We start from the raw sequence: 20,301 nt of genomic DNA, 5'->3' as shown, positions 1-20,301 counted from the left end.
TCTCAAGCGCCACCATCCAAGGCTGGACTGAGTGATGACAGAAGCTCTCCGCAGTGAAACAGACCAAACTGACACCCACTGCTTCCTTTCTCTGGGGCTCTGCCACAGACTGCCCAGGCACCTTCAGCTATGGCCAGTGATTCATATCAGCAGTATCTTTTCCTCTCCGGGAAGGCAGGGCTACTGCATCTATTCAGGATCTCTCCATTCCCTTCAACAGCATCTGACACATTGTAAAAGCATTGGCTTCCATAGCAAGGGAAAAATAAATATCAAAGGAGGTGGGTGGGGGGGTGGGAGAAGTTAAGACTGGGGATGTGGGGTCAGGGGTCAAGCCAATGCCTTAAATGCAGGAGAACTGGGCTCAATCCCCAACACTACAATAATAATAATAATAATAAGGAATGCTTTCTGGTCCTCGAATAACTGTTCAGATTCAGTTTATTCTCTCTGGGAGACGGAGGAAAGCAGAAAAAGCAAGGCAGGGAATCTGGATCTAGTTTAGCCTGCGGGTCTGCGTGGGGCCATGTAGGATCATTTGGGACTGGAAATCCTATCCCAGGTGCCCAGAGACCCCATAACTCTGGAGAGAGGCCGAGTGGCCAAGCCCACTGATTTGGAGCTGGAAGTTTCCCCACTCCAAGTGCGGAAAGCCTCAGATTTCAACTCAAACCAGCATCCAGCTGGCTTCTCACAGGAAGTGGTGGGGGGTGGGGGAGTGGTGTCTATAAGCCACCCAGGCACCGCCAGCTAAAAGCAAGCTGCGTCCAAGAACCCCACACTGCCCTCCGCCCACAGAGCTCCTCCACCCCCACCCGGGGGACCATCGGCAAGAACCTAAGCTTGTGTAAACAAGGCCACAGGAAAGCAAGGCCTCTTATCTGCGAGCCCTTCTCCTGCGCCGCTCAGCCACTGGACTGGAACCGCAGCCAGGCCCCAGAGCTGGCCAGACTCCACCTCCTCCTCCTCCTTTATCGGTCCTCCTCCCACAGGGCTTGAGCTCCCAAGGGTCAGTACTCCCACCAATAGAGGAGGTGGGGGGCTGTCCTATCTGCTCAGTGGAGTCAAGGCCAGTCTCTGATTGTCTGCCCTGGGGAGCCTCCCTTCTCCCTCTTTCCCTCCCTCCCCACGGCCCCAGGAAGAGGGGTCCAAATGGAGTTTAGCTAGGAGGAGATGGGGGGAGCGGTGGGGAGGCAGCAAAGAGGTTGGATTAAGCGGGAGGGCCACAAGTCCTGAGCACTGGCTTCGCCAGCAGGAGGGTTGCATGTGGTCCTCAGGATCTCCAAATGTCCAGTTGGAACCAGATGGACAAGAGTTCATTAGGTGCGAGGTCTCTTCCTGCTCTTAAATTCTGTGGTGACCGGCTAGAAGGCTGCGGGGGAAGGTTGTTGGCTGGGGAGAGTCTGACCGGCTGCCTGTCTCCTCTTTGGACTTCTAATTACATAAACCTGGTACTGACCCAGAAAGAGGGGGCGGTGGCTAATCCGCTCCAGACTGTCACATTACACCCCAGGCATTCCAGCCTGAAACGAATCTGTGCGTTGGAGGCATCGGGTTCCCTGCAATGAAAATACTGGAGCCACATCCCTAAGAAAACAGAGTTCTATACATCTGAGACCAACTGAACTGTGAGCGGACAAGGAAGAGATGATTGTCCTCCCCTACTCCAGCCACATGCTCTCTCTACCTACATACACAAAGGTCTGGAACGTCCCTTGAGGAAGGTCAAAGAGGGAGTGTGGGCCGAGGTCCCCAAAGCAAGACAAGTGAGAGTCTCTGTGGAGTGGAGTGCCTGGGATTCACAGCCACACAAGGAACCCCAAGTCTAGCCAGGTCAAGGAGATTGGGGAATAGATGTGCTTCCTGGACAATCGACCAAAGCCCTAAATTTTGGGGGTGAACCTATGAAGGTCTTAAAACCAGGACACTCTGGCACTTCGTTTAATGGAAATAAATACATAGGAGGTCAGAGCTGTAGTGTAGTGGTTAGGGCATTTGCCTTATAAACAGCCAACCAGGTTCGATCCCTGGCATCCCATTTGGTACCCTCTAGCAGTGTCAGGAGTAATTCCTGAGTGCAGAGCCAGGAGTAACCCTTGAGCATTGCCCAGTGTAACCCAAAAAGAAAAAAAAAAGACTCAAATTGATATATAACACTAAGATGGTCCTGAAGTCCACTTAGGAAAGCAAGGGTTTGAAGAAGTTTCCTGGTGACCAGACTAAGCCAAGGCAGACTACAAACCACCAGCCAATATTGGTTTCCTGCCTGTCTTTACAAATAAAGTTTTATTGGGGCTAAAGTGATAGCACAGCAGGTAGGGTGTTTGCCTTGCATGCGGCCAACCTAGGTTTGATTCTCAGCATCCCATATGGTCCTCCGAGCACCACCAGGAGTTATTCCTGAGTGCATGAGCCAGGAGTAATCCCTGTGCATCACCGGGTGTAACCCAAAAAGAAAAAAATAAATAAATAAATAAAGTTTTATTGAACACAGATACACTCAATTATTTACATATTATCTGAGGCCACTTTCATTCTTTAATATAACTGAGTACTTGTGACAGTGACCATACATACAAGGTGATCTGCAAAACCTAAAATATTTAGATTCCCAGCCTTTCAAAAAGTTAGCTAACTCCTGGGCTAGACCATAACCAGGGCCCAAAAAACACAGCATCTCAAAGCAGTAGGTGAGGTTCAAACTTTTTTGGTTCCATCTGAAAGCTGCAGGCTCTCTGAAAGAAGATCTGCCTGCATACCCAAAGATACCAGGGCACAGGACACAAGGCCCATTGGAGGTATTCACCTGGTATGCACCTGTGAATAAAAGACCAAGATGCACTGTTTGTGGTGTTCACATCTAGTGATCTCTTGATAATTCCACCCTAGCCTATGGTCAGCAATTTGACTTTAGACTCCCTGCAACTCATAACACCTAGTGTGAGTGGATCCTGAAACAGCCTCAACCAGAACCGTCAAGGCTTGAAGACCTTTGCCTGGTAGAGGTTTTTTGTTGTTCATTAGAAGAGGATTAAGCTTCCTCCCCAGGGGAGTTTAGGCTTGGCTATATGACGTGCTTGAGTCCATGAAATGTGAGCAGAAGTGACAGGAGTTTTCCAGATTAGTGTGTGATTCATCAAATCAGTCTCTTTTTTCCCTCTACTAAGAAACCTACAGTATTCCAGGTCAAGGAGTCCCAATGTCACTCCATCAGCTCAGGAATGAAAGCCAGACCTCTAGTCAACGGGAACATGGGACAAAGGGAAAAGAATCTTGGTCATTGTGATCCACCTACATTTTGTGATATAACCTCAAACACTCTGACTTGTCTTTGTACATAAGTTGTGCCCCAGTAAAATTGACTTGATGTAGCACTGTAGCACTGTCATCCTGTTGTTTATCGATTTGCTCGAGCGGGCACCAGTAACGTGTCCATTGTGAGAACTTGTTGTTATTGTTTTCGGCATATTGAATACACCACGGGTATATTGCCAGGCTCTGCCGTGAAGGCGGGATACTCTCGGTAGCTTGCTGGGCTCTCCGAGAGGGACAGAGGAATCAGACCCAGGTCGGCTGCATACAAGGCAAACGCCCTACCCACTGTTCTATCACTCCAGCCCAGACTTGAGGTAGGCTGCTTTTATTTTTTCCTTCTTTTTCTCCATCTGACACTCACTGGGGAAATAATTTCTTTTGATCCCATCAGATGACATTAAATCCTGCATAGACTGCATGTTCCCTTCCCCAGCCTTCTTTCATAAGGATTTATTGTTTTGTTGTTATACCTCCTTTTTGTCCTAAAGGACAATGTCTTATGAATCTGGGTTATAATAACACATATCTTTTACATTTAATTTTATTTTTTGCTGATATATGCCAGGGCCTCAAAAATGCATGGCATATACTATATCACTGAATACAATCAGGTCCACATTTTTTAAAAAATAGGTGGAATATCAAACTCATCAATGTGCTATCCTAAAACTTCTAGGTGAATTGACTGGATATAAAATATAGCCATGTTTTCCCTCATAATCTTGTTAATATATGCATGTGTGTATGTGTACATATATATGTATATACATGTGTGGATGTGGATGTGTGTGTGTACACTCTAGACTTTATTTCCTCTCTCTATCCAGCTGACATTGCCCTTTCTCATTCTAAATTCAGTGTTTCCTGCTACTCCACTTCGCCCCATCTTAAAATGAAGGACTTTTTCCTGTAGCCTCTATCCTTGTTATTTAGTGCAAGCCCCGGTTTTCTCCTCACAAGATTGTGCCTTGGAGTCACTGCACTCCTTCCTCTGCCTATGGCTTCCCTGGCTAGCTCAGGGCAAACTGCAGGTGTGGTATTGTGTTTCCAAAGCGAGAATCCCCAGGCTGGAAAAAGATCAGTGTGCTGTGGGGAAAAAGTAGATTGTTTCTACAGGATGAACCCATAGACCACTGGCAGAGATAGAAGAAAAGTGTCGGGGGGTAGAGATGAGGAAAAAAGCAGGTTAGCTTGAGATCAGTAAGGTGCTGAAAGTTCTGGTCCCTCTCCTACTCCGAATGCCTCCTTTTGGGGAGACACAGGAAGAAGGCCTTCACCTCCCTGCCCTTCCTGGGAGCACAGGGAAACCAGTGGTGGGGCGGACATTTGGGAAGGAAGGGAAGAGGAGCTGAGAGCGTTTCCAGAGCCTTATCACTTCTTCCTCCCTGCTCCAAAGTCGCCTCAGGCAGCACATCCTGGTACAAGTTCTCTGTCGGGACCGGGGAAGCAGCTGGGAGGGTCTTGGGAAAGGTCCTCCTGGGAGTCTATGGGGTGGAGGCCACTAAAATTCCTCAAGTCTCCCTGTTCTTGTGAAAGTCCTTTGTGGACTGAAACAACATACAAATGCAAAGTATTGTCTTGGGGCTAGTGGTGGTGGTGGTGATGAAGATTATTTATTCTTACTTTTGTCACAGAGGTCAGTCCACATTTTTGTCAACTCCAGGACTCAATTTCTCCTTCAGGACACTGAGCCAGGCCACATCCCTGGGCTTGGAGAAAATCCTGGAATTGTGAGGGCCTTGTCTTTTTTGTGTCTCTTTTGGCTAAGGAACTCATCCTTGGGACCCCATTTCTCCTGAAACTTATACTTCCCTGCATTCTCTCCCATCCAACTGAGAGTCAGCCTTCCCGCTGGCTCCCCACTTCCACAGTGAGAGGGACCCCAGGGGAGTCCAAGAATGTCTCAACACAACAAGGCTCTGATATAAGCCAGTGTTCACCCTAGTCCCAACCTCTTCTCTTTCCCCTCGGTTCTCTCTCCCAGACTACTGCATTCCCTCGACTGCCTGCCCTACCCGCACTGCAGACACTGTAAAACCTGCCATTTTTAGGCAGTGCCCCAAATGCCATCTTTTGATTATTTCTCCAAAACCTATCAGTTGGGGCTGAAGAGATAGTACAGAAGTTAAGGTTTTTGCCTTGCATACAGCAGAGCCTGTTTCAATCTCTGGTACTACGTATGGTCTCCAAGCCCTACCATGAGTAGCGTCTAATTACAGAGCCAGGAATAAGCTCTGAATGTAGCCAAGTGTGTGCCCCCTAAGCCCCCTCAAAAAACAAAAAACTATCATTCCTAGGACCACCCTACCAAGTTTTTTACCTCTTAGTCCTGTACTAACTTCATGAAGAACTATGGTAAGACCTCAGAGAACACTTGATCATTGCACAGCACTGTGGGAAGTGACATGTGGATCTGAAACGTGACATGCTTCTTGCCTTCCAGAAAGTCGCAGAAAGAAACATATACCTGAGTCACAACGACAAGCTGCGGCTGGCACCATATAATCACATTAATGGCATGATCCAGAGACTCAATATGAATCTCTCGGAAGAGAGAATAAAATGATACGTCATGGGCATGCCACCAGACCCCATGTCAGGCTGTTTCATTCAGGGCAACCTGGAGGTGGGGGGCGGGGGGAGGGCGGGTGAGATCCAGCCCCAGCCGCTGAAAACCTCCAGAACTCAACCGCATCCATGCTCATAGGCACATCCGTGGCCACATAACAACTTCCCACCAATATACCAAGAGTAGCACACCACGTTTGATTTGGTTTAAAGCAGAAGGCAACCAATCTTAGGGGAAAATATATTTATACAGATATAAATATAAGCACACAAGGCTCAACCTTTAACAACATGTTACTACTAATCTCTTACAGAAGGGCTTAATGGCTCCTGGGTGAAATTCAACAATCTTCACACACTTTCCTCTAAGAAATCTTTTTTGTCTCATTTATAGTAGACTATTCACAATAAGCAATACAAAAGAAATTATTTCGGTTCTGCCTTGGGGGGACGGTATGGGGTTCGGGATGGAAATATGACGGTGAGAAGGTGTAATGGTGGTGGGATTGGTGTTTGAATATTAAATGTGATCAAATATTGTGAATTTTATAAGAATAAAATTAACTTTTTTTAAGTAGAAAAGAAACATACCTGGAGATAGAAACTCATCCTAGGCTGTGAAGACCACAAGGGGCCTCTGTGTTCTGTGGCATCCCATAGAGCTCAGATGTGGGGCCCAGAGCTTTAGAGAAGACAAATTTCATCTGGATAGAGAGGACCTTGCTGTCCTAACACATTCCAGAGAGATGAAACTCTATCCTGTTTGTGAATGACCTCCAGTGAATCCTAGGGCCCTAACAAGTCGGCGGGCGGTTTTCCCCTTGGCGTCTCTCAACACACGAGACACTGTGGCCTCAGCCCTCCGCTTGTCCCCAGGAGATGGAGAACAGCTGCCACAGCCTCGGTGTGATCCCTCATTGTGGCTAAGGACACGATGTTGCTAAGAACCTTCTTGCAGGAAGGGACGGTTCAAACAGCTTTGGGGGGACACCCTCTCTGGTTTGGGGGGGTGAGCAAACACTTTAACAGCACACACACAACAGCAAGCAGGTGGTATCTGAGGCTCTGCTGGAGTCAAGGAGCTGCCGAGCGTTCCTGATGGCAAGGATGGGTAGGAGCGAAGCCAGGGCAGGCAGCAGGTGGGCATGGACCACGGTCTCAGAACAGGGAGTCCAAGCTCCTAATCGAGGGGGCTGCAAAGTGAGTAAGGTTCTGGCGAGGCTATGGCTGGGGGGGGGGGTGAGGCATGGGCCCCACAGAGGAGGGCCGAGGAGCAGTGGGGGGAGTCCTAGGCGGGGAAGGGCATAGCCTTGCAGACTACTCATCACCCACCCAGACTGGGCTTTTGGAGAGAAACCCAGAAAAGTCACTTTCCGGTCCTTTCCCCAGGCCCACCCTGTAACCTGCCACAGAATAGCCAATACTCGTTGAGCACTTACTCTGCACGCTCACTGCTCAGAGACCAACTCTGAACACCCCACCAACGCACGGCCACTCTGTCAATAGGGCCTGGGTCACCCCCACCCCTCAAGCTCAGGGGGTGCTCCCCACCCCATTTATTCCACTTAACCTGTGCAGGGGACCTAGGATTTCATGATTCACATTTCCCAGATGAGGCTACACTGGTAACTACCCCAAATATAAGCAACAGAGTGGGGCTCAGCCTATTTTTTCCAAGAAAAAAAAAAACACTGTTTCCCAAAAATACAAGGAGGAAAATGTCCACACTGAGGACAGGCTCTCTGTGTACCCACGAGCTTGCAGCCATGTGTGAGGGTGGCAAGAGGGAGTGGGCTGGGGAAGCTCACCCCAGGCTGCCAAGAGTACTGGTAGAAGCAGATTCCTCCTACTACCAACTGAGTAGAAACGTTGCTTCGTTGACATCTCACCCAGCTGCTGTGCTTAGCGTTCACTGCGGGCCCACTGCGGTGGGGAGGGGAGAAAGAGGCTCGTGGCAAAGCACACACGGGTCCACCTGCCGAGAGGCTGGATCTCTAACACCGACCCATGGTCAAGTAGACAAGCTGCCAGGGAAGAAATCCACTTCCCGAAGGTAGGGGTGCCGCAGCTCCCTCCAAGGAGAGCCGCCTGACTGAGACTCCCAAGGACAGATGTGGGGGTTCAGGAAGGGCCTCCTTTCTGACATCCAGCCCTATGCTACCTCCAAACTTCCTGAAATGTTGTCTTCAAACATGACAGCAAGCGCCTTCATTTCCCAAAGAGCCTCAAGTCCCGGAGCCCCCCAGCCTCTCTCTCTGCCTGCTCCCAGCCCACCCATGGGGCATGATCAGGGCCCAGACTGGCTCTGGGGCTCCTCAGAGTTGGGTATAGTGATGCTCCAGCACTGTTGGCCCAGGGCACGAGAGGCACAGACACAGCCAGCTGTAGGGAACAGGACGTCTGGGCAAATCACATCAGACACTCCTCCGGTTTAGCCTTGCTCAGACAAGCTGGAGGGAGCCTAGAGGCCTTGCCAGCAGCTCCCTCCCCCCATCCATCAGGCCCTCTAGAAATCAGAATGAAGGGTCCCAGCTGCTGGTCCATGCCTCTCCATTGGCCAAGCGCCACACTCCTCACTTTAGTTTCTTGTACCTTGGTCTTAAGACTTTTATTATTAGAAGTCTTTTTTTTTTTTTTTTTTGCTTTTTGGGTCACACCCAGCGATGCTCAGGGGTTACTCCTGGCTTTTGCACTCAGGAATTACTCCTGGCGATGCTTGGGGGACCATATGGGATGCCGGGGATCGAACCCGGGTCGGCCGCGTGCAAGGCAAACGCCCTACCCACTGTGCTATCCCTCCGGCCCCTATTAGAAGTCTTAATGGCTTTTGTTACTGTCATTTAGTTTTTTCATGCAAATTACTATCTCTCTGTCTCTCTGTCTCTCTGTCTCTCTGTCTCTCTCTGTCTCTGTCTTTCTCTCTCTCTCTCTCTCTCTCTCATGATGGGGATCAAACTCAGGGCGTTGCACATGCTAGGCACGTGTTCTCCCACTTGAACTCTCTCCCTTGACACATCACTCAGATTTTATTTGATTTTTTAAATTATATTTTGGACCACACCAAGTGGCATTTGGAAGCCACCTCAGGCTTAGTACGCAAAGGGGTCACTCCCAGTGGTGTTTGGGAGTTCACACAGTGCCAGGAACCAAGGGCCCCCAAGACTTACAACCCAGTCCTTTGAGTTATATCTCCGGGCCCCTTGTCCCGAAGGGTCCCTCAGTACTCTCCCTTTCCGCAGAGGGCAAGTGGCACACCGATTCTCAGAGAAGACTTGACTGAAGATGTCCAGCTTATCGGAGGAGGAGGTGAGATCCAAACCCAGCCTCACCTGGTGCCCTGCTGCCGCCCCCTCTCCTGCAGACCCTCTGTCTTCCCACCCCGGAGGCAGTAGCCTCTCTCAGCGACCCCTGTGTATGATGAATTCTGTACCCTTGTTGCTTGTCTTACCTGGGTCCTGCCTTGGCTAGAACCTTGTGCACATTTCCTCACATTCACCTTCCCAACAGCCTCATTTTCAGGGAGAAGCAGAGCACACAGTGGCTAAGAAGCTTGCCCAGCGGACACCATCAGGATCTCCTGTGGGCAACAGAGGCTGTGTGCCCACTGCAGAAAGGCTGCATCTCTGGGGACCCCGGGAGAGGGCTCAGCCCCTATATTGGGAGCATGGGAAGCGGGTGTTTTTCTCTCGAGCAGCCTAGGACTGTTTCCTACAATGCATCCGCCCTGGAGAATGACCGGAAGAGGTGGCTTCCGGCCAGCCTCTTCCCGCCCCATAGAGAAGGGGTTTGGCTCTCAAACCGCAGGTGCCTCTGCTTGACTTGGGATGGGGGTGCAGCAGGGTCTGGACTCTGCTTCCTCTGCCTACTGGGGACTGGCTGGCATTAGAAAGTGGCCCCACACAGAAAAAAAGTTAAAGGGAAATCGTGCATTCTGATATGAGACCTAGAGGTTCCTGAGGAAAATGAAACTGGAACACAAGACATTTTCCAGATTGGGGGGCAGGGGTGGGACCTGCAAAAGCTCATTGTGAACAATCCTAGACCTAATGCTTCCTACAAACGATGCAGGGACCATCTGACATGGGCTCCTGGCTTTGCCACCTGCTAGATGAGGGACCCTGGGAAAGGTCACTGATTGTGTTGGAGGCTATTTCCCTATGTGAAAAGAGGAGAGTTCATTACGATGTTGGAACATAAATAGGAAAATATAGCAAGGGGTCAGGGATGTGGCTCAGTGGTAGAGTGTATGCCTGGGATGGGAGGACCTGCATTCTATCCGGGGAAAGGAAAGGGAAAGAGAAGGGAAAAGGGAGGGGATTGGAAGGGTAGGGAGGGGAGGAGTGGGAAAGAAAATAAAGAAAGGAAGAAAGGAAGAAAGAAAGAAAGAAAGAAAGAAAGAAAGAAAGAAAGAAAGAAAGAAAGAAAGAAAGAAAGAAAGAAAGAAAGAAAGAAAGAAAGAAAGAAAGAAAGAAAGAGAGAGAGAAAGGGAGAGAGAAAAGGAAAGAAGAGAGAAAGGGAGAGAGAAAAGGAGAGAGAAAAGGAGAGAAAGAAGAAAGAAAGGGAGAAAGAAAGAAAGAAAGAAGGAAAGAAAGAAAGAAAGAAAGAAAGAAAGAAAGAAAGAAAGAAAGAAAGAAAGAAAGAAAGAAAGAAAGAAAGAAAGAAAGAAAGAAAGAAAGAAAGAAAGAAAGAAAGAAAGAAAGAACGAAAGAGAGAGAGAAAGGGAGAGAGAAAAGGAAAGAAGAGAGAAAGGGAGAGAGAAAAGGAGAGAAAGAAGAAAGAAAGGGAGAAAGAAAGAAAGAAAGAAAGAAAGAAAGAAAGAAAGAAAGAAAGAAAGAAAGAAAGAAAGAAAGAAAGAAAGAAAGAGAGAGAGAAAGGGAGAGAGAAAAGGAAAGAAGAGAGAAAGGGAGAGAGAAAAGGAGAGAAAGAAGAAAGAAAGGGAGAAAGAAAGAGAGAGAGAAACGGAGAGAGAAAGGGAGAGAGAAAAGGAAAGAAGAGAGAAAGGGAGAGAGAAAAGGAAAGAAGAGAGAAAGGGAGAGAGAAAAGGAGAGAGAAAAGGAGAGAAAGAAGAAAGAAAGGGAGAAAGAAAGAAAGAAAGAAAGAAAGAAAGAAAGAAAGAAAGAAAGAAAGAAAGAAAGAAAGAAAGAAAGAAAGAAAGAAAGAAAGAAAGAGAGAAAGAGAGAGAAAGGGAGAGAGAAAAGGAAAGAAGAGAGAAAGGGAGAGAGAAAAGGAGAGAGAAAAGGAGAGAAAGAAGAAAGAAAGGGAGAAAGAAAGAGAGAGAAACGGAGAGAGAAACGGAGAGAGAAAAGGAAAGAAGAGAGAAAGGGAGAGAGAAAAGGAGAGAGAAAAGGAGAGAAAGAAGAAAGAAAGGGAGAAAGAAAGAAAGAAAGAAAGAAAGAAAGAAAGAAAGAAAGAAAGAAAGAAAGAAAGAAAGAAAGAAAGAAAGAAAGAAAGAAAGAAAGAAAGAAAGAAAGAAAGAAAGAAAGAAAGAAAATATAAGGGACTTAGAGCACTTGGCACATCGTGTCATGTATTCATAGTTTATATATAAAAACTGTGCGTGAGAGAGAAAAGGAGAGAGAGAGAGAAATAGAGAGAGAAATGAAAAGTGCCTGCTATAGTGGCAAGTGGTGGGAAGGGGTAGGGTGAGTGAGGGAGGGAAACTGGGACCATTCATGGTGGGAAAAGTACACTGGTGAAGGGATGGGTGTTGGAACACTATATGACTGCAGTTCAGTCATAAACAACTTTGTAAATGTGTATATCACTGATTCAATTAAGAAAATAAATAAATGGGAAAATAAAAAATTTTGAAAGTATATATAAATAAAACCTGTGCCTTTCAGTCAAGTTGATGATGTTAAAAGCAAGTATCAAAAATAAAAAATAAAAAAGCAATTATCAGCAGGTTTATATTAATGATTAAAACATGTACTGAAGTCTTAATCTTTTGAATTAAGTAATTGTATTTAATTGGTAAAATTATTGCTAAAAATGATTAAATGTCATTGTTACTAAAGGGAAAAAAACTGAGTGTTCAAGAGCATGAGAGAAATCCAACAGACACTGCTCTCAGCATCAGTTTTCTGGTGCGTAAAGCACTCTGGGCTTGCCGCAGACAGCGCAGAACTGTGGGGGAGAGAGGAGGGCTCCTCTCCACATCCCTGGATTCCTCATCCATCTGTAGCCCTCAAAGCACTGGGAAATGTTGGGCCACAATTCCAGCCCCAGCCTGTAGCATCAGGACTGGGAAGTGATGAGTTGGGGGTATTTATTACATTTTCTTTTAATATAATTTATCCAATTAGAAGTATGTATCATTTACAATTTAATAATGACTGTGTCTAACAAGGGACTCACAAAATTCCTGGAAATGTAGCAATCAGCTTTCATGACCCAATACCGCCCATGACCAATTGCTTCTCAGTGCTGTTGTAAAACTGAAGGAGATCGTGACAGTGTCAACTGTCGGCGTGCTGCAATAGCTGGGGGACCTTGGGCAAGTTTCTTAACCACTGTGTGCTTCAGATTTCCCCCTCCATAAATGAGGCCGTTGTGAGGATCTGTACACAACGCTTCTAGCCACAGCAGATCCAAGATAAGGCAAGGAAGAGCCCCCGGTGCAGTATTCATTAGGACCTCCCTCATGGTTACATGCCTGGCAAGGTTGGCATGCTAGCCTCCTCATCTGTCTCCCCCCACCGTCCCATCTTATTCAGGCACTTAGAAGGACTTGCTGCTATTACGCCAAGTACTTTAAGGAGAGGGTGTGGCCTAACAGAGAGGATGACATAAAGATGAGAAAAGTTATCTGAAAGTACATGAGACAGGGGCCGGAGAGATAGCTCAATGGACTGGAGCACATGCTTTGCATGCAGGAAGCCAGGGTCCTATCTCTGGCACTATATGGTTCCCACACACGCGCACGTGCTCGCGCACACACGCACACACACACACGCGCGCGAACCACCAGGAGCAACCCTTAAGCATAGGGCCAAGATTAGCCCCTGAGTTCCGCTGGGTAAAGCTTAAATATCAAAAAATAAGCTGCTGAGTGGCTAAAACCGAAGTGTATGAGACAAACAACCACGTTGTACATTGTCCTGCTGTGTAGGGTAGATATCCGCGGGACTCTCAGATAATGAGGGTTATCTTCAGCAAATAGCCCTCGCAGCAGCCCGCATCAGAGACAGAGCCACCTCTAGAAGCTCTCGGTTGTTTCTGGAAACAGTTGCCGCAAGCAAGAATTTTTTTGTATTAATTTTGGAAATGATTTGAAAGATTTGAAAAATAGTCGTTTTCAAAGCACTTGCTACAAACTAGTAAGTAGCTCTATGTGATAATATCCTCCCTCCAGATGCTTCCAAAATTGATACCAGGGGAAGACAAGCTTATTGATCCAGCGTGTCCAAAGTACACCCCACTGTACACCAGCCCCACAAAGGACGATGATGGGGGAGGAGAGGGGGAGAGACACAGGCCATATCCTGCTGGGGAAAGAGGGCTGAAGGAAGAGAGGGCCAAGATTCTGCTTAGTATGTTTCTTTTAACCTCAAGAATGCTAAGGTGGAGGTGGGGGCAATAGCACAGCGGGTAGGGCGTTTGCCTTGCACACAGCCAACCCGGGTTCAATTCCCAGCATCTCATATGGTCCCCTGAGCATGGTCAGGAGTGATTCCTGAGTACAGAGCCAGGAGTAACCCCTGTGCATCACTGGGTGTGACCCAAAAAGAAAAAAAAAACACTAAGGCTTCCCCCCTCCCCCGAATCTCCTAATGCTGCCTTTAATCTAACAGGAAATGATAACTGAATTCTGTTTGCTTCTGAATTTCTTGCTTTTTTCTTGAACTCACTATTCCAAATTGGACTCTGATGTTTATTTTTAAAGTCCTTTCTATCAATCTATTTTCACCTAACATAGACATTCACTTAAAAAAAAAAGATTACACTGGGTGAGAATGTAGAGAAGGAAAATTAATTAGAGTTTGCTTCTCCAGAAAAACAGATCCACTAGGATATAAAAGAATATATTTATGATGAACCATGGGTTCATGCGACTGCGGAGGTCAAGAAGTTCAATGATGTGCTCTCTGCAACTGGAGGCCCAGGAAGGCTGTGGTATGAGTCCAGTGCCAACCAGAAGGCCTGGGCACCAAGAGAGCTAATTTTGTAAGTTCTAGACCCAGTTCAAGTTTGGAGGCTTGAGAATGAAAGGATCAGAGGTACAAATTCCGATTGGAGAGCTGTGGAGATGGCTCAAAAGGCCAGGGTGCATGTTCTGCATGTGTGAGCCCAAGGTCCAATCGTGGTACTGCATGGTACCTAGGTCTTGCACCCCAAAAAGTTTGAGCTAAAACCTAAAGACCTAAGAACCAGGGAAGGAATGTCCAAGAAAAGGAAGAGCCAGCTGTTCCACATGGAGCAAAGAGCACAGTTGCCTTTCTTTCCACATTTATCTTCTATTCAGGCCCGAAAAGAATTAGGTGATCCCCACTTGTACTGGTAAAAATGATTTTCTTTATTCCCTCTACTGATTTGAATGCTAATCTTTTCTGGAAGCATTCTCATCGACATGCCAAGCAATACTGTTTTACCAGCCACCTGGACATCCTTCACTCCAGTCCAGCTGACAGCTAAAATAAACCATCACAAGATTGATGCCTTGAAAAAGGCAGATGGAAAATTCCAAAGATTCTGAAAGAAAACAACTCTCAAATCTATATTCTAAACCATTTATCATCGATGAAATATTTGAGAAAGTCCAGATTAGCAGGGTATTATGAAAATACATCATTTTCACACAAAATTATGGAAATATAATTATGAAAAGAAAATAAGAGCGTTGGATCAGGGAGCCATTAAGCTGGTACAGGGCTGAGGCAGAGCCCTCCATGCAGCTGACCATGGCTCCATCTCCAATATCACATGGACCCCCACACGTAGCATAGGTGCAACCCTGAAACTCCTAACGTGCTGGAAGCTTCCAAGTGCATCCCAAGTAGCCCAGGTAATTCCAGGTAGCCCAGGGTCCAGAAAGATTGCATCCTCAGGCCCTCGCTTTTAGCCATCGAGTAATTGACCAACAATCGCAGGAGAGAGCCCCAAGCCTCCTGAGCTTCATTTGGGAGGCCCATACTCAGATCCCCCCAAAAAATCATTGGATCTGGAATTAAAAGTGGTTCCTGCTATTGCTTCATAACCTTGGGCAAATCATTTGATTGCTAGGAACCTCAATTTCTTCATTTGTAAAATATGAACTACAGTGAAGAACTAATTATAGGTGAGTCCTTCAGGAGGAAAGTCTCTGTGCAAAAGTTCACGTGGCTATGAGTTGACTTGCCATTTGAGGAGCCCCAGTCAAGGACTCCAAGAGCCGCAAGAAGGTCAGCTGGGGCTGCCCAGATGCCTCATGAGTCCTGTAGGTCAGAACTGCTTCCACAGTCCTAATATAAGGCTATTGAATTCTGAAGCTCAGTTCACACCCTAGATGCATATAAAGACACTACAGGATTTTTTTTTTTTTGGTGGCCATGGAGATGCCTCAGAGGATTTGAGTACATATTTTGTATATGAGAGTCCTGGACTGATTTGGGGCACAGCATGATCCCCTAAATACCTCTAGGAATGATCCCTGAACACCAACAGTAAAAGTAAAAAGAGAAAAGTTTTGTTTCTTGAGTCTGAAAGGGCTTCTATTATCATCAAAGCTGATCTGATGTATTATAATGTATTATAATCAAAACTGTTCTGTCCCTGAAATGCACACCCCAAGGCATGAAGGTTGGGGTGAAAAACCTCACATCCCTTTTCTCCCGGAGGTTTCTTTTATTTTAATTTTTAAAATTTTATTTATTTATTTATTTATTTAGGCTTTTGGTGGGGGGGGGCTGATTCATGGCTCTACACTCAGGAATCACTCCTGGCAGCGCTCAGGGGACCATATGGGATGCTGGGAATTGAATCCGGGTCAGCTATGCGCAAGGCAAATGCCCTACCCTCTGTGCTATCGCTCCAGCCCCTCCCAGAGGTCTCATAGAGGCTTTGGATTGTGATCCTCTTCCTGAGCAGGCTGGTCTGCACCCTCTTTCCTTCCTACCTGAAGTTGTTTTGGCCATGCTCTAGGGACACAATGGAGTTCTACATTCAGTGTTGCAACTCAGGAAGAGCTAGGCAGCAGAGAAGAAAAAGGAAGGATAGGGGGCCTGTAGAAAGAACTTGATAACGAGCTGTGTGATGGAGGGAAGGAGAGAACCCAAGGTAGAGGTGCCAGATGAGGCATGTCAAGAATCAAAGCACTGGTGAAGGGATGGGTGTTCAAGCATTATATAACTGAGACTTAAACCTGAAAGCTTTGTAACTTTCCACATGGTGATTCAATAAAAGAATAAATTAATTTAAAAAAAAATCAGGGGCCGGAGCGATAGCACAGTGGGTAGGGCATTTGCCTTGCACGCGGCCGACCCGGGTTCGATCCCCGGCATCCCATATGGTCCCCCAAGCACTGCCAGGAGTAATTCCTGAGTGCAAAGCCAGGAATAACCCCTGAGCATTGCTGGGTGTGACCCAAAAAGCAAAAAAAAAAAAAAAAAAAGAATCAAAGCAAGTCAGGGCTGGAGCGATAGCACAGCAGGTAGGGTGTTTGCCTTGCACTCAGCTGACCTGGGTTCGATTCCCAGCATCCCATATGGCCCCCTGAGCACCACCAGGAGTAATTCCTGAGTGCATGAGCCAGGAGTAACCCCTGTGCAGTGCTGGTTGTGACCCACAGAGCAAAAAAAAAAAAATAAGAATCAAAGCAAGGAAACAGACCCCAATGGAAACCAACCCAGAGAGGTCAGCTGGGTACAAAAAAGAGGCAGGATGAGGGAAGGAGGAAATCTTGGGATAATGGTGGAGGGACACTGAGACTCTGATGATGGGGATACTATAGTAGTCTTGCACATTTAAAATATAATACTCATACTCTTGTACACCATACTTTGATACAAACAATTTTTTTTAAAAAAATTGACCTGTGGGGCCACAAGTGGGGTACTCCGGGCTTACTCCTGGTTCTGTGCTAAGGTATCAGGTCTGGTGGTGTTCAGGGGAGTCATATGAGGTGTCAGGGATCCAACTGGAGAGGGCCGCATGCAAGGCAAGATCCTTAACCCCCACACTATCTCTGACACTGTCACTGTCACTGTCATCCCCTTGCTTATCGATTTGCTCGAGCGGACACCCGTAATGTCTCCATCATGAGACTTCTTGTTACTGTTTTTGGCATATCAACTATCTCTCTAGCCCCTATAACATAAAATAAAAAGTTTTAAATAATAAAATTAGGCAAAGAAATAACAGGCAAGTGTTTTACATAATGAGGTGTCTTTTTTCCATAATTACTCCCTACATAAATTTTCTTTCCATAATGACATTTATTTCCATAATAATTTTTAAAAAGGGGGAGGCATGGCTCAAGCAGTCCAAGACACAGGTTCCAGATGGACTGCTTTCCCTGGGGGTTGGTCACTGCATGGAAGATAAACAGCAGGACCATATTGTACAGTTTTAGAGCTCTTGGACCTTTTCCTCTGGTGTTTTCTGTAGGGAGGTGAATTGTCCCTCCTGATGATGTCACCTGCATTTGCAGCAGCTGCTAAATTTCCTTAAGCTCAAAATAAAACTTTATTTCAGGGTTGATGAACCAAGGGAAGCAGTAGCATCCTACATGATATCCTCACTCCTACATGATATCCTCACTTGTGTTCTTGCTACAAAGAGAAGCATTAATGGTGCCAGCGAGATAGTACGGTGAATAGGGTGTTTGCCTTGCACACAGCCAACCTGGGTTTGATCCCTAGCATCTCTCTCACAGGGTCCCCCAAGCACTTCTAGGAGTATTTCCTGAGTGCAAAGCCAGGAGTAGGCCCTGAGCACCACCAGATGTGGTCGGAAAATAGGAAGGAAGGAAGGAAGGAAGGAAGGAAGGAAGGAAGGAAGGAAGGAAGGAAGGAAGGAAGGAAGGAAGGAAGGAAGGAAGGAAGGAAGGAAGGAAGGAAGGAAGGAAGGAAGGAAGGAAGGAAGGAAGGAAGGAAGGAAGGAAGGAAGGAAGGAAATACCACTAGGTGGTCCAAAACAACAACAACAAAAAAAATGTCTACCAAGAGGAAAAGGAGTTTGCTAACCAGACCAGTGTATCAATTGTTGTCACATCAGTCTCTAAATACAAACTTTGTGTCCTTGACTCAGCCCTATACCTTATATGTTCCCTTCTGATCCTAGGTGTTTTTCAAAAAAATAAATAAATAAGCAATTTCGCATTTGGTCTGTTCAGTCTTGTAACTTTGGGATCAATAATTGACCATGATGTCTGTTCCAAACCTTCCATCCAAAATCACAGAGCACCCCAACACGGCCACAAGCAGCCCCTCTCTTTCAGCCCCTCTCCCCTCAGCTTTCCAACCAGCTTCAAGATGTAAATTATTCCTGCTCTGAAATTCTATTTTCACAACAAAGAATAAACGCTCACCTGCTTTCTGAAAGACTTACCCAGTTTTCCTTCATTCTCCCAGGATAGCCATAGCAGACAAACTGTGAAAAAAAAAAAAAAAAACATTTCTCACCTCCTTTTTCCTCCCTCCATATGCCTTCACTGTAAAGTAGGATTCTTAACTGCCCACCACAAAAATGAATTTAGTCTAATGGAAACAAAATAAAAATTGGGGGGAAGGATGCTTCCTACCCACCTCCCTTCCTTCTGGTCGAGAAGCAAGTCTGGGATTCTGCAGAAGTAAGTCCCCCAAGACCCACCGTTAGAACCACACTGTCGCGCAGAAGAAGAACACGCAGTTTGCCCACACAAGGCTGAGACTTCCACCCCGACACCAAAAAATTGAAATTTGAAAACATCTCCCATAACTTGTCTAGCCAGAACACATTGCTGTGGGCACCAGCCCTGTGGCACGGTGCCCCCCACCCCAGCCCACCACTATCCTAGCAACTGAAACCAACTGCAGAAAGAGTTGTGCTCCCCACTTCTTGGCACCCTTAGAGCTCTTATTCTGAGCCTGGGAGAGCAGGCAGCTCTGACTGCAGGGAAGACTGGAAGCCAGGCAAGGCCAAAACTGCATCTTCCTCTATAACTGATGCCACCCATCTGGATGAGGACCAATGGGAATTCCCTAAACCTGGAGGGTCGGTGAGTGGGGGCGGGGGCAAACACTGATCCCCCTAGCCATGGGAAAAGAAAAAAAAACTACAACCATTCTCCAAAGCCACCCCAATCTTCTCTGCTTTCTCCACCCACATAGACTCGCTGCTACGGCAAGTAGAAACTTAATGTGCTGTCCTTCAGAGTAATTGCTTTCCTGCAGATGACCGGAGAACAGACAGTGTCTAACAGAGCACATCCGTGGAGGAGACGCTGTGGACAGAGACATTCCCACACTTGGCCCAGACAGCCTCTGACTCCTCCAGTGTGCAGAACACACGCTGGTTTTTGACTCTCCACCAAATCACAAGATGCCTGAGGCATGGGACGTGCGGTTGATGCTTTTTTTCTAATAGTTTAAGTGCTCCTCTCCCGGTACCTAGCTTCCTGGATATAGCGTGGTGGCTCCTCCCATCAGGCCAGTCTATTTCCCCATCTCTGGAATCCAGGCAAACCTGGTGACTCACTTTGACCAAGAGAACATGAGAACATGGTGGAAATGTCTGTGTGTGTGTGTGTCTGTGTGTCTGTGTGTGTGTGTGTGTGTGTGTTGAGGCACACTCTCCCAAGCCTAGACCTCCAGGCCCTTTCCTTCGATGCCTGTTCTTCTGATGTGCTGCAGCTATCTCCAGAATAAACCCTTCATGTCTATGAGAACAAGCGCCCGCAAGCTTACTGGAGGATAAGCCACGCTGTTCCCCAGTTCCAGTCCTTTTACACCAGCTACCTGCCTGCTGGCCTAAGGTGAACAAGTGACCCAGACCCATGTCTGTGCAACTCTGAGCATATTGGCCCACCTCTCTGTGTCTGATGATCCTCTATGAGGCAGGGATGGTAGCAGTTCCCATCTCTCAGGGCTGGAGGGAAGGCTAAGTGAAGTAAGACTGGCATGTATAGCCTTGAATAAATCTCTGCTCTTAGGACTATTCCTAAGGCAGTGCTCCTCTGTTATATTATCTGCTGTGTTTCCTACAAACTCCACGGGCTCAGAGGCCGGAAGGGACAAACAGAAGGAAGGCTGGTGAACTAAATTCAACATTGGAGACTTTACACATTTTTCTCTTCAATGAAGAAATATACTTTTTCCCATTAATTAAAAAAAATAATAATACACGTGCACACACACACATCACAGCCTTCTTTATCCTTTTTCCCCTCCCTTATTCTTAGTAGAGATCTTCTACAGAGGAATATGTCTCTACCATTAGGGGGAGAGTCATGCAGGAGGTCCT

Source organism: Sorex araneus, chromosome 3 (genome assembly GCF_027595985.1).
Source record: "Sorex araneus isolate mSorAra2 chromosome 3, mSorAra2.pri, whole genome shotgun sequence".
In the NCBI taxonomy this organism is placed as follows: domain Eukaryota; kingdom Metazoa; phylum Chordata; class Mammalia; order Eulipotyphla; family Soricidae; genus Sorex; species Sorex araneus.
The sequence above is the reverse complement of the archived record's forward strand: the minus strand, read 5'-3'. Positions refer to the sequence as shown.